This window comes from Orycteropus afer, unplaced genomic scaffold (genome assembly GCF_000298275.1).
Source record: "Orycteropus afer afer isolate SDZICR_OR568_19922 unplaced genomic scaffold, OryAfe1.0 scaffold00157, whole genome shotgun sequence".
NCBI lineage: Eukaryota > Metazoa > Chordata > Mammalia > Tubulidentata > Orycteropodidae > Orycteropus > Orycteropus afer.
This window is the reverse complement of record NW_006921744.1, coordinates 1,693,589-1,706,658: the sequence shown is the minus strand read 5'-3', so window position 1 is coordinate 1,706,658 and position 13,070 is coordinate 1,693,589.

Genomic DNA, 13,070 nt, shown 5'->3' with positions numbered 1-13,070 from the left:
AGGAGTGGCTGGTGGGTTTGAACCGCCAGCCTTCTGGTTAGCAGTCAAGTGCCTTAGGCACTATGCTACCAGAGCTCCTCTTTTTTAGCAGCTTCGTCTTATTTGACGCTTGCTTATCTTTCTATGTCTATGTCTTCCATTTAAGAGTTCACAAGTTTCCTATTAGTGTTTGTTGCATTAAATGTCATATGGAAACATTACAGTTAAGATCATATTCCAAATTTTTTTTTTTTTTTTTTTTTTTGCATTCTTTCAGAGGGAAGAATATATGTTCTTACAGAGCACAGGGTGAAAACATGTATTTGGAAGAAGATAGACAGGAAAGAACAGCTTGCTCCAAATCCTTACCATGTTTAATTTTTTTCCTTGGAACTAACACCATCTGACAAACACACACATCCCCACACGTATTTCCTTCTCCTCACATTCAAATGAAAGCCCCATGAAGGCAGAGTTGTTTGAATATAGCCTGGTCTATAGCAGCCTCTCAATAAATAATGTGTTAGATAAAAAAAGGAATTAATAACTTAATAAAAACAAGCATAAAAATAAACAAGCATGTTATTTGTCACCTTTTTACTACAAAATTTTCTTTAAAGTAATTGCAATAACATAGTGGCTGCAACGATGAGTTCAAGCATAGCCAAGAGGGTGGGGCTGACACAGGACCAGGCAGTGTTTCATTCTGCTGTACATAAGGTCTCTATGAGTTGAAGCCTTCTCAACGGCTCCTAACAACAGCAACACCAACAAATAAAAATCAAAGGAAAAAAAATCCTTCTTATTCAAGTCCAGAAAAGTTCAAAAAGGAATAAATAGACTTATTCAAGTCTGTTTACATACAGAAAGAAACATTCTTTGAAGGTTACCAGAGGTGGGACGGGAAGGGAGAGTAAATCACTAACCAGAGAGTTGTTGTGTTGTTGTTGTTTGTTCCGTCGAGTCGGATCTGACTCATAGCAACCCCTCCTTGGGTTTCCGAGGCAGTATCACTATGGAAGTAGATTGCCCCATCTTCCTTCCAAGGAGTGTCTGGTGGGTTTGAACCGCCAGCCTTCTGGTTAGCAGTCAAGTGCCTTAGCCACTATACTACATGTATTAACTTGGGTGAAGGGAAAGGCAATATACAGTAAGGGAGATGTCAGCATAAAATAACCAAGGCAGAGGAAGACATTGGGAGGAGCACAAGAACTAAAGGCAACAAACATTTCAAACACTATTACCCACCCAATCCTGCAATAACGGTAATAACAATCATTTGTGAATGGATAGATAGATAGACACTCAAGCTGAACAGGGATGGGAAAGCAAATGGAACTACACCCACTAGTATATATACACTTGACAGAGGATACTTCTACATATGTATTTATATGTGCTGCAAATATATCCATGAATATATAGTAGAGCATGCAGGGGGCAAAGTTATGAAAACTTCTTAGCCCTAATCAAACACCTTGGAATGAGTCACTGGGCCTGGGGGCTTAGGACCATAGACTCAGGAGACACCAAGATCAAATGGCATAACATAGTCCACAATGACAATATTCTACATTCTACTTTGGTGAGTAGTGACTAGGATCTTAAAAGCTTATAGCAGCCATCCAAGGTACAACTACTGGTGTCTCCTCATCTGAAACAAGGAAGAGTAAAGAACATCAAAGATGCAAAGAAACAAAGGTTTAATGGATCTCATGAACCCCAGTCTGAGTCTGAGACCAGAAGAATTAGATGGTGCCCGTCTACCACTGCTGACCCCTCTGAAAGGGATCACAATGTTATACATAAACAGGAGGTCATGGATAGAGTGGGATAAAAATATGGAACAAAACTCAAAATACTAAAAACCACAAGGCTTATTGGGCTGATAGAGACTGGTAGAACCCCCTAGACTATGACCCTTAGAAACCCTTCAGTCCTAGAACTGAACTTACCCCCATGGCTCATCTTTCAGCCAAAGGATAAACAGGCCTCTAAGGTGAATAATAAAACCACAAGATCAAAAGGGCAGCATTTGCCCAGGGATAAAACAGAAAAGAAAGGAAGGGGTAGGAAAGAATGATGAAGGAAAATGATAAACACAGGGAGGAAGTGGGAAAAGTATTATTGCATTGTGGACATTGCAATCAATGTCACAAAACAAAATATATATGAACTGTTTAATGGAAAACCAATCTGCTCTGCAAATTTTCACCAAAATCACAATAAAATTTTTTTGAAAAAGAAAATGCTTCTTATTCAACCTGAAAATGCTGTCTTAATGCTGACAACCTTTGTGAGAGTAGCTGAGTGGTCTGAAACATGAGAGGAGGATAGAGATTAAAAGATTTAGCTTGGGAAGAGAGACAGGCATGGGCCCCTGGGTAGAGCGCTGGTAACGTGGTAAAGGAGAGAAAAGGAGCTCATTTAACAAGAGTGTGGGCTAAATTTTTCTTTCTTTTTTATCTTCTATCTCTTCTGGAAGCATAGCTGATTGCTTTGTCTTAAAATTAATTGTAATAATTAGAAACAACACTAGTTAAGAATCAATTCGGTTAAACAGTGTGCATCCATTACAACCCTGTTTAAAGGAGCCTGTGACTTTTCACTAGAAAAGGAGGGATTCTGAATGGCTGAAGAAGTCAGGCCACTGCTCAGAGCCAATTAGAATCCCTGGATGTCCAGAATTTAGCAATCTCAAGCTAAATAATGAGCATATTTTCACTGAACAGCCTCACTACCATTTTTTAAAAATTATTATTATTATTATTAGGTATTTTTTCTTTGTTGTTCTTATTTTTAGCAGCGATAACTTGTCATTCACCAAGTGACATCTTTGAAAGTCAATTTCAAGAATCATTCAATCTCATAAATCTTTTCAAATCCATTTAGAGCAAAAATGACAGCAAGCCTTCACACTATTTAGGATGTCAGCTACACCTGTTGCCTATAAAATTACTTTTGATTACAACAAATACAATTGTAAACCTATGTGGCCCAACACTATATTTAGGTCAAATGCAAGCACCTCTGGTTCTTGTATTTGATCCCCAGTGGTTCTCTTGAACAACACACCACATTCAATAACTCTCAGTGTGGCCCTTCTTGATTCTGGTAGATCATAAATTGTACTTTTATAAGTCATGGCTGCCCTAAGATAAACCATATTGCCCATGAAATGATTAAAAAGCAAACAAAGCTCTGAGACCTGGTCTCTTAAAAACCCTTGGCATTTTTCTCCAATAAGAATACAGGGTCCCTCTGCCATAAATTTCCTGACCTGATTACAAATCTAGTAATTACATTCTGACTCCATAAATCTGCCTTTCATTTCAAATGAATGAATTATACTCATCTCATCATAAATGCTATGGCATTTTGCTCTACACAGTTAAATTGCTGCCATTCGTTTCCCCAGATAGTAATAATAATTTACATTTGTATAACTCATAACATTTTGCAAAGTCCTTGCATACAAAATTTTCTGTTTTAAACTGTAATAGAATATCTCTGCGCCAGTTCTCAGAGGAGCCCTGGTGGCACAGTGGTTAAAGTCTTTAGCTGCTAACAGAAAGGTCATCAGTTAGAACCCACCAGGCCACTCCACAGTAGAAAGATGTGGCAGTCAGCTTCCATAAGGATTTACAACCTTGGAAACCCTATGGAGCAGTTCTACTCTGATCTACAGGGTCACTATGAGTTGGAATGGACTCAGTGGAAGTGGGTTATGTTTTGTTTTATGTTGTGGGCCTCATTAGTTCCAGTTTCAAAGATGAGGAAATTGAGGCTCAGAGGAGTTACGTAAGTAACTTGCAAAAAGTCATACAACATTCCCCAACTTATTTGAGCTTCAGGAAGTGATTTTTTTTTTTTTTTTTTTTTTTTTTCTTCAACACTATGCTGTTTCTGACTAAGGTATACAGTACACATGTACATGGAGCTCCAAGTATGAGCTAGTAGGACCTTGGAATTGATCTTGCTGCAGACTTGGGTCAGTCGGTCCTGGGCATTCTAACGGCCCTCTACCTTAGCCCAGTCCTGGTAACTAGTTTATATCTCCTTACTAAAAGGCCAGGGGAAATGGTGGTTCAGTGGTAGAATTTTCATCTCCCACGTAAGAGACGCGGTTCAGTTTCTGGTCAATTCCCTCATATACAGCCACTGCCCATCTGTCATCAGAGGCTTATGTGTTGCTATTGTACTGAACAGGTTTCAGTAGAACTTCCAAACTAACATGGGCTAAGAAGAAAGGCCTGGTGAACTACTTCTGAAAATCAGCCAGTGAAAGCCTTAAGGATCACAACTGTCCAATCCCTTTGTATATGGGGTCATCATGAGTCAGGGCCAAATTTGACAGCAGCTAACAACAACAACACTGGCAATCTACTCTTGCCTATCTTGGCTTAAGCTCTGACCAACACACCTAGCCTGCACAAGCTGCATCTCTTTCATAGCTGACCTGGTACGCTTAACTACTGACTAACATATGATATGATGAAGTTGACACTTACTTGCCTCAAGAAAGGGACTCTGAAGAATCTCACCAAACTTCTTCTGACTCCAGATAAGACCAAGACTATGACCAGATCAAAACTATGAAAGGAATTCAACTACCTGAACAAATGTTAGCAAGCTCCTGCTGTACAACACTGAAGAGGTTTATCTTTTTTAAACAGTTGATTATCAAAACTCAAACTTGCTCTCAATTACTTGTTTACAAAAAATGAGGCAAATGATAGAACATCATGTTCTTGAGAGATCAGCACCTTCCTATCAAGATCCTTCAGCCCTACACATAGGGCATTCTCTGTTTCAGTTAGGATTAAGTTCAGCTGTAGTATTGTTGTTGTTAGCTGCCATGGAGACAGCCCCCAACTCATGGTGACCTCATTCACAATGGAAAGAAATACTACCTGGTCCTGCACTTTATCTGTGATCAGCTGGAGATCAGAGTGTTGTGATCCATAAGCGTTTCACTGACTGATTTTCAGAAATAGATCGCCAGGCCTTTCTTTGTTGTTGTTGTTGTTGTTATGTGCCGTCGAGTCAAACCTGACTCATAGCGACCCCTCCTTGGGTTTCCGAGGCAGTATCACTACGGAAGTAGGATTGCCCAACCTTTCTTCCGAGGAGTGGCTGGTGGGTTTGAACCGCCAGCCTTCTGGTTAGCAGTCAAGTGCCTTAGGCACTATGCTACCATTATGTTGAAAGTTCAGAATTTGTATTACAGAGCTAGTACACCAAATCTATAAGGTTCTTAGGAATCTATGCTCACTCCAGCTTTCTGCTCTACCAACTGTGATGTATAGACCTTGTCTACCTTCATCAAAATGGCTCTTTGAGCTCCAGCTGATACTTCTAAGTAGCACAAAGCCAAGAAGAGTGCTTCTCATCCCTTCAAAGATTTTCCAGAAGTCATATATGACACTTCCACTTACATCCCTATTGGCTGAAATGTAGTTACATGCCACAGCTAGCTATAAGGGAGGCCAAAATTTGGTCTTTATTCCACACTACAATGTGCCTCATAAATTTAGGATCCTATGGGAGCTCTGGTAGCATAGTGGCTAAGACACTTGCCTGCTAACCAGACGGCTGGCGGTTCAAATCCACCAGCCACTCCTCGGAAGGAAGGTTGGGCAATCCTACTTCCGTAGTGATACTGCCTCGGAAACCCAAGAAGGGGTCGCTATGAGTCGGGGCCGACTCGACGGCACATAACAACAACAACAACATTACTAAATAATAAAAGATTTGTGCATATTTTGCCATATTCTCCTTCCTCAAACAACCATTAGCACTCTTCTCAAAGCAAGGGGATTCATCCTCACTTCACCTTCCTCCAGATCTCCATGACTGCCTTAATAGCTTTCTCTATCCTACTCAGGCACTCCAGGATGCAGACAGTTGTTCACAGATGCAACTTACTGCCCAACTGGCTGCGAAAGAACCTCCTGGTGACTATATTTAAAATACTGATTCTTGGGCTTCCTACTCTCAGATTCTGCTTCAAGAGATCTGGGAGAGTTCCTGAAAGCTACATATTAACAACAAAATAAAAAATCTCCAAAGAGTTAACTAATATGTTTCATTTATGATATATCTATTTTCTGTATGTATATTATGTATACTATGTTTCAGTAAAAGGTTTTCTAATGTTAAAAAAAAATATTCCCAGACAATGTTGCAGAATCATGAAGCTATGGCAACAAACTGCAAGGAAAGAATAATACCAGGGCTTGATTCTACACAGTTCCTGGAGTCAGAACCTTTGCATACACTATTTTCCCTGCTGGGATTGTCATCATTTTTATACCAAATTTGCTGACTTATAGCAACCCCATGTGTGTCAGAGCAGAACCGTGCTCCATGGTTGATGGAGTGTTTTCAATGGCTGATTTTTTTTTTTTTTTTTTTTTCCAGAAGTAGATCACTAAGCCTTTCTTCCTCTGGTTGAACACGAACCTCCAACTCTCTGGCTAGCAGTCGAGCAAGTTAAACATTTCCTCAATCAGGGGATTCATTTATTCACCTATTTACAACTGAATCTGTGTTCAGGACAGATGATAGGAGGATGTGAGTTGGAATAGTACCCTACGATTTTTTTTTTTAATGTCTCAAATCATCCTACCTCTTTTCAACATCTCAAAAGCATTCAAGATATGTTTTGTTTATACTTTTCTCTTGACTTCCTTCATTTTCCCTTTCCTCTACTGGCTTCACCCCTATCCCTGTCTGAGTCCACCTGTTGCTGAGAGAGAAACTGGTAATCATTGAAAAAAGTGGTAGATGTAAGGGAGAGGATAAATGGCCAGAGTGATTAGAGTTGTGGAGAAGAGATCCTGTTTACCTAAGCCAATCTGGCCTTGCCTATGTATGAAATCAGTGTAGCCTTTGTTGCCACAGGAAAACATATCAAGGTAGGCTTCTATATCAAGAATTCTCAGCTCTATCCCTGAGTGGTGCACATAGTTAATGTGTTCTACTGCTAACCAAGAGGTTGGAAGTTTGAGTTCACACAGAGCTCCTCAGAAGAAGGTGTGGTCATCTATTTCTGAAAAATCAACCATTGAAAATTCTAGGGAACAAGTTCTACTCTGACACATATGGGGTGGCCATAAGTTGGAGTTAACACCACAGCAACTGTTTTATTATTATTATTATTTGTACTCGAAGCAGCAAAGAAGGTACTACAAGGAGGCAGAACACAACATAGGCCTGTCTTGGAGTGAAAAACATTAAACAATCTGTTACCAAGCCAAAAAAAAAAAAAAAGTCACATTCCACCAAGCTTTGCTTTTCCCATTAAAAATTAAGGGTAGAGATGTTTTCAAATATGCCCCTGTCTTATCAACCCCTAATAAAACATTCACAACAGTCATAACAATTTTTACTTTAGATCCATTTTGAAATGTTTGCTGACGGGGCAAACGTTTCCCCTTGAAAATGTGCTTGCTTTTAAAACAATGCCAATGAACAATTTTCTGTGCATATAGAACATTTTATTTTGAAAACCTTTGCTGATATAGGCAGGGCCTGTGCAATGTCAAGAAATATATTTAAATCAAATATCTCTGAGAGAACAGCTTACTACCATCAGCCTCATTATACAGATAAGAACACTAAGATCTAAATAGGTTAACTACGGGTTGAAGAATGCTTCTTAACAGCAGAGTGCTCTAAAAATATTATGTGTGCAAGTAGAAAAACTATTAGGCCTTATAGGAAAGGGACCAGGGAAAACAGCCAATAGGTGAGGAGAATTTATACTTTTGTTCTGAAAGCCTCTGTGGCTAATATAATGGAATACATTGTTCTCCTGAGCTATGTACAATTTTCTCAACCAGTATATTGGGGAATTATACTTCTACATCTGCAGAATTCAAGCAAGTTATGTGTATATTTGCAGCTTTCCTCTATAGAATACAAAAAACTAAAAAATTCTGGTTATGTTATTGCTATCAATATAATACATTATCAGCTCATTGCTGATTGTGCTATATTCCATACAAACCAAATAAATAAATTGCAGTAACCTATCAACATTAGTTTCTTCAATTATCAAACATTTATTGAGTGGCAAATCTGGGCCAGGCAATGTGCAAAGCCTGGGACTGTAATGATAAACAAGATAACCTCTATCCTGTAGTAGCTTAGTGTGTAGAAGAGAAAAATAAAATACTAAATCACAAGAAAAAAATGATTAGTTAAATTAGAAATACATAAAGTACCCTGGAACCAGAAAGAAGAATACAGGAAAAAACAGCAAAATAATTAGAAGGTGAGACATTTGAGAATGAGTAAACATTTTTCCTAAGGCATCTGACTGCTAACTAGAAGGCTGGCAGTTCAAACCCACCAGCCACTCCTTGGAAGGAAGGTTGGGCAATCTACCTCCCTAGTGATACCGCGTCAGAAACCCAAGGAGGGGTCGCTATGAGTAGGACCCGGCTTGATGGCAGAGTTTGGTTTTTTGGTTTTAAATATTCATTAGATATCTTAGCAGAAATACTGTAAATGAATGGCTTTAAAGAATAGAAATTTATTTTCTCACAATTTAGGAAGCTAGAAGTCCTAATCAAGGGTATATCTCTAAGGAGAGGTATTTCCTTGTTTATTTCAGTTTCTGGTAGCTTCCAGCAATCCTTGGAATTCCTTTGCTTCTAGTCATGCTCTCACATGATGTCTGTCTTCCACCTGTGTGTGATACTGCGTCAATGTGGTCTTTTTTTATATCTCAGAACTGATTGATGTTAAGACCTATCCCACATTAATATGACCTTGTTAACAAAGCAAAAGAAGAAACCCTACTTCCAAATGGCTTTGGAATATATTTTCAGATGCAGGGGTTAGGATTTCAACGCATGTCTTTTGGAGACCCAATTCAATCTGTAACACTAGGCAAACAAGGTGGAAGGCATTCCAGGCAGATGGAGTAATGCATGGAAAGGGAAAGAAATACAAGAGCCTATTAGGCCACCTGGATGTGTGGAGTACCGATGGGGAATGAAGATGGAAAGACAGGATGAGGTGGACTTGTGAAGGGCTATGTTCTCTCATCAATATAAAACCAGCAAAGGTTCTAAACAGGAAGGGATATGATTATATTTGTGGGGGTTTTTTTTTTGTTTGTTTTGAGATTTTATTTCGGTGTTTTTTTGTTTTGTGTTGTTTTATTTTTTGTGTGTGAAACTATACACAAATAAACCCATTCCCATTCTACAATTTCTAGACACAATGATCATTGTTTACATTCTTCATATAGTGTCAACATTCTCATTATTTCTGTTTTAGTTATTTCACTTTCATTTACTCAAGCTCTCTGCACACTGCCCCCAACCTTCTCATTTAGGCTTTAAAATAGCTGTTGACCCTTTGGTCTTATGTAGATAACTAACAACAACAAAAAAAAAGCCATACTTAAGGATGGCAATCTTTAGTCTGTGGGCTTAACAACTATTATTTAGTTTACCTTGTGTTTTGAAAAGATTTTTATGCAGAATGCATGGAAGGGAAGCAAGAGTGGCCAGTAAGGAGAGTTTGGCTCTGCGTGGTAAGCAGTCCAGGACAGAGATAATGAAGACCTAAACCACCACAGTGTTATCGAGTGTAGAAAGGAGAGAATAAATTCAAAAAGATGTTTGCATGGTAGAATCAATGAGATTCAAGGACCTGTCAGAGGGGTGGTCTGTCATGGGAGAAAGAGAAGATTTTGGAGAAGATAATGAGTTGAGACTTTATGTGTATATGATTTTCTTTCTGAATAAACAGAGTGTAAGAAATATAATTGAATCATAAATTGTCTCTGATACTTTATAACCATCATCTTGAAATGAAGAGCTTCCCAATTGCATCAGTCATTTTTAAGTTTATGAGTTTAGTGGTACTTTTCTTGAAGTTTCCTTTTGCTTGCCTTGAGAGACATGCTTCCCTCCTCAACTCAAGTATGACCTTTGTGGGCCCATTTCTTCATTTCATTAGGTCTGTTAAGGAGTCAGGTTAGCAAAGCAAAAGCAGCATAAAAAATGGTAAGTGAAAGAGAAAACTCAAGATGTGCCTTTTCCTCTTGTGTTCCCAGATCCTTTTACAGCAGAAAGATGGTGCTAATATTTAACAAATGAATGAAGGATAATCAATCTCATTTACATCTGCAAAGATCTATCTGTAAGAAGTTGGTGTGAGAGGTCCTGATTCTGACCATCAGAACCAACTAGTGGCACAGATTTGAAGATATTGTTATTAAGGTATGTCTCCAAAAAATAAAAGGTTGTTAACATACGAACATTGTTGGTGACATTGGCCACCAAAGGGTTTAAACATAAATGCTCCTGGGTAACCATGAGTGTCTTTAATAAGCTGGTATAGAAGTTGTTGGGGGCAACCTTTGTTTCTGTCTAATGGAGAAGCTGTTTTCAGCATAGACTCCAATCAAGAAATTGTTCTACCCATCCTCACAACACAGTAGATTACTACAACTGGTCAGAACAATCAGATTAAAGAATTAAAAGGTACATAGTTGCACAGAGAAGAAAATTATTCTCACATAATAACTAATAAAAGTAGAAGGCATTTTTTAGGTCATAAAGAAGAGAAGTAACTTCATTTACTCATTAATATCCTTAAATTTGAGTGATCACATAAGCAAGAACTGAATATTTGCAGCAAGTAATAAGACTTTTATTTTAGAACAGAGTCAACTTAATGGTTCATCTGATTAAACATTTAACATTAAATATCATATATGCTGAAGACTTCCACCACCCAAAACTATTAAAAGCCTGCACTTATTAATGGATTTAGTACTTAACAATCTGTTTACCTCAATTACTTCACAGGCATGATCTCATATATAGAATATGCTATCTCTCCATTCTTCGAAAGAGAAATTCTCTATTTCCTCAAATTTTCAAATTTATCAGTTTATTGGACAATCTGTCAAACACTTAGGCCAGTTTCCCTTTTAACAAACAGCAGATATAGGCTTTTCAGTTGATTATTTTGTTCAAGGAACAAAAGGATTCAATACAATTTGTCATTTATATTTTATTATTATCATATTTTTTGCCTCCTGGAGAACTCTTTCAAGAATAGCATAAGTCAGGGGAGTTCCAGTAAGATGGCAGAATAGGCAGAAAGACTGCACAGACCCTCTTCAACAAAGAAAAGGGGAACCAATTAACATAGATACAGAAGATAATCCTGGACCCCTGAGCCTTGAAGGGAATGATATAGAAGTGGACTAAACTTCAAGTAGCAGAAGAGTTTGCATGAAACACCAAAAAAGGAGACATACATAGCTGCAGTCTAACAGCGATCCTGACAGCACAGACAGCTTGGATATTGCCAAGTGGTGGTACTACCTAAGAAGTAACCTAAAAATCAGCCCTGCTAGCCAGGGACTGCACAGAGGACTGCTCTGGTGGCTGGAGAATGAAAGAGGAAGCAGCGAAGAGGACAGCAGGCTGAGCTGTGAACTTTTGCCTGTCTGGATGACACAGCCATTTTGAATGTTCACAAGCATTTTGACCATTTTGGATATTTAAGGCAACAGCATTCTCTCAGATTTCAGAGTCTTAAGAACAGGCTCCACTTGCTGGAATTCCCAAGGATATTCTGGACCCAGACGACTGGAAAGGTGTAACATTCCCCTTGTTACTCTTATACCCCATAACCTCTTGGTAACGGAGGTCCGGCAATCCCTCAATCCCACCCACATTCTGGGCTGGCAGGAATTCCATCCCAGTCTGAGGTCTCCCTGCCCCGCCCTGCCCTGATTTTTTTTTTCTTTTTTCTGTTTTTTAGTTTGATTGGTTTTATCTGTTTTAAAACTATTTTTATTATTATTACCTTTGTCCTTTATGCTATTATTCTTTATTCTTCCCCTCCCAGGTTCTAGTTTTCAGCTTTTTTTCTTTTCCCTGTTCCTGGTTACAATATATTTTTTTCTTTCTTTCTTTCTCTCTCATTGTTAACCCAATCCGTGTTTTTCTTTTTGTATTTTTCCCATTTTTTTCTTCATGATTCTCCTTCTCTACCTTTTTTCTCTTATTGCCCTATACCCAGATATTGCAGATTTTGGGGGTTTTTTCCCCCCCCTTTTTTTGGTTACTGTTCCTCTGTGATTACATGGTGTGTTTTTTTGTCCATTTGCTTTTACTTTTTTGATGGTTATTCAATTGTTATTTTTTTCTAACTGAGTGGAAGACAGCACCAGTATGCATAAGATACAACCACACCCACACCTCCTGCAGCTTCATTTACTGAGTGAGAGCCACCACTTCCTTCTCCACCAACAAGCCAATGATAAAAAACCATCAAGAAAAGCCTGAATCACCCTTGGCTGCTCTTCACAAATAGTTAACAGAGATCTAAACAAAATAACACCATGATGTCTGGGAGAAAACAGACCCTCAAAGTACACACAAAGAAGCAAGATAAAGTGGTAGAAACAAGGGAGCAGGATTCAGACCCAGAACACATCCCTGAGGAAGAAGCAGCATTGGAACTCTCTGATAAGGAATTCAAAAGAATTATATTTAAGTATCTTCAAAGGATTAAAAGACAGATCAAGGAAAACACAGACAAAAGCCTAGAAGAATTTTGAAAGAAAATACAAGAACAAAATGACAAAAAAAAAAGAAAAATTAGAAATGATTCTAAATCTACAGACAGATATCCAGATTAATACTAAAATATCAAAAACAGATAACACATAGAAAGGGCAAAGGAGTAGAACTGAAATGATGGAAGACAGAATTAATGAGATTGAAGAAAAAGACTTGAATACTTCTTTGGAAAGGGATCAGTCTGGAAAAAAAATCAAAACAAAATGAAGAAAGCCTAAGGTTCATGTGGGATACCATCAAAAGGAATAACCTATGTGTCATTGGAATTCCAGAACTAGAAGAGAAAAATAAAATCACTGAGAAAATTGTCCAAGATTTTTTGGTGGAGAACTTCTTTGATGTCCATTCAGGAATTCCAATGAACCCCAAACAGGATAGACCCCAAAAAAAAATCACCAAGACATTCATCATCAAACTCATCAAAACCAAAGACAAAGAAAGAATCCTGAAAGCAGCATGGGAAAA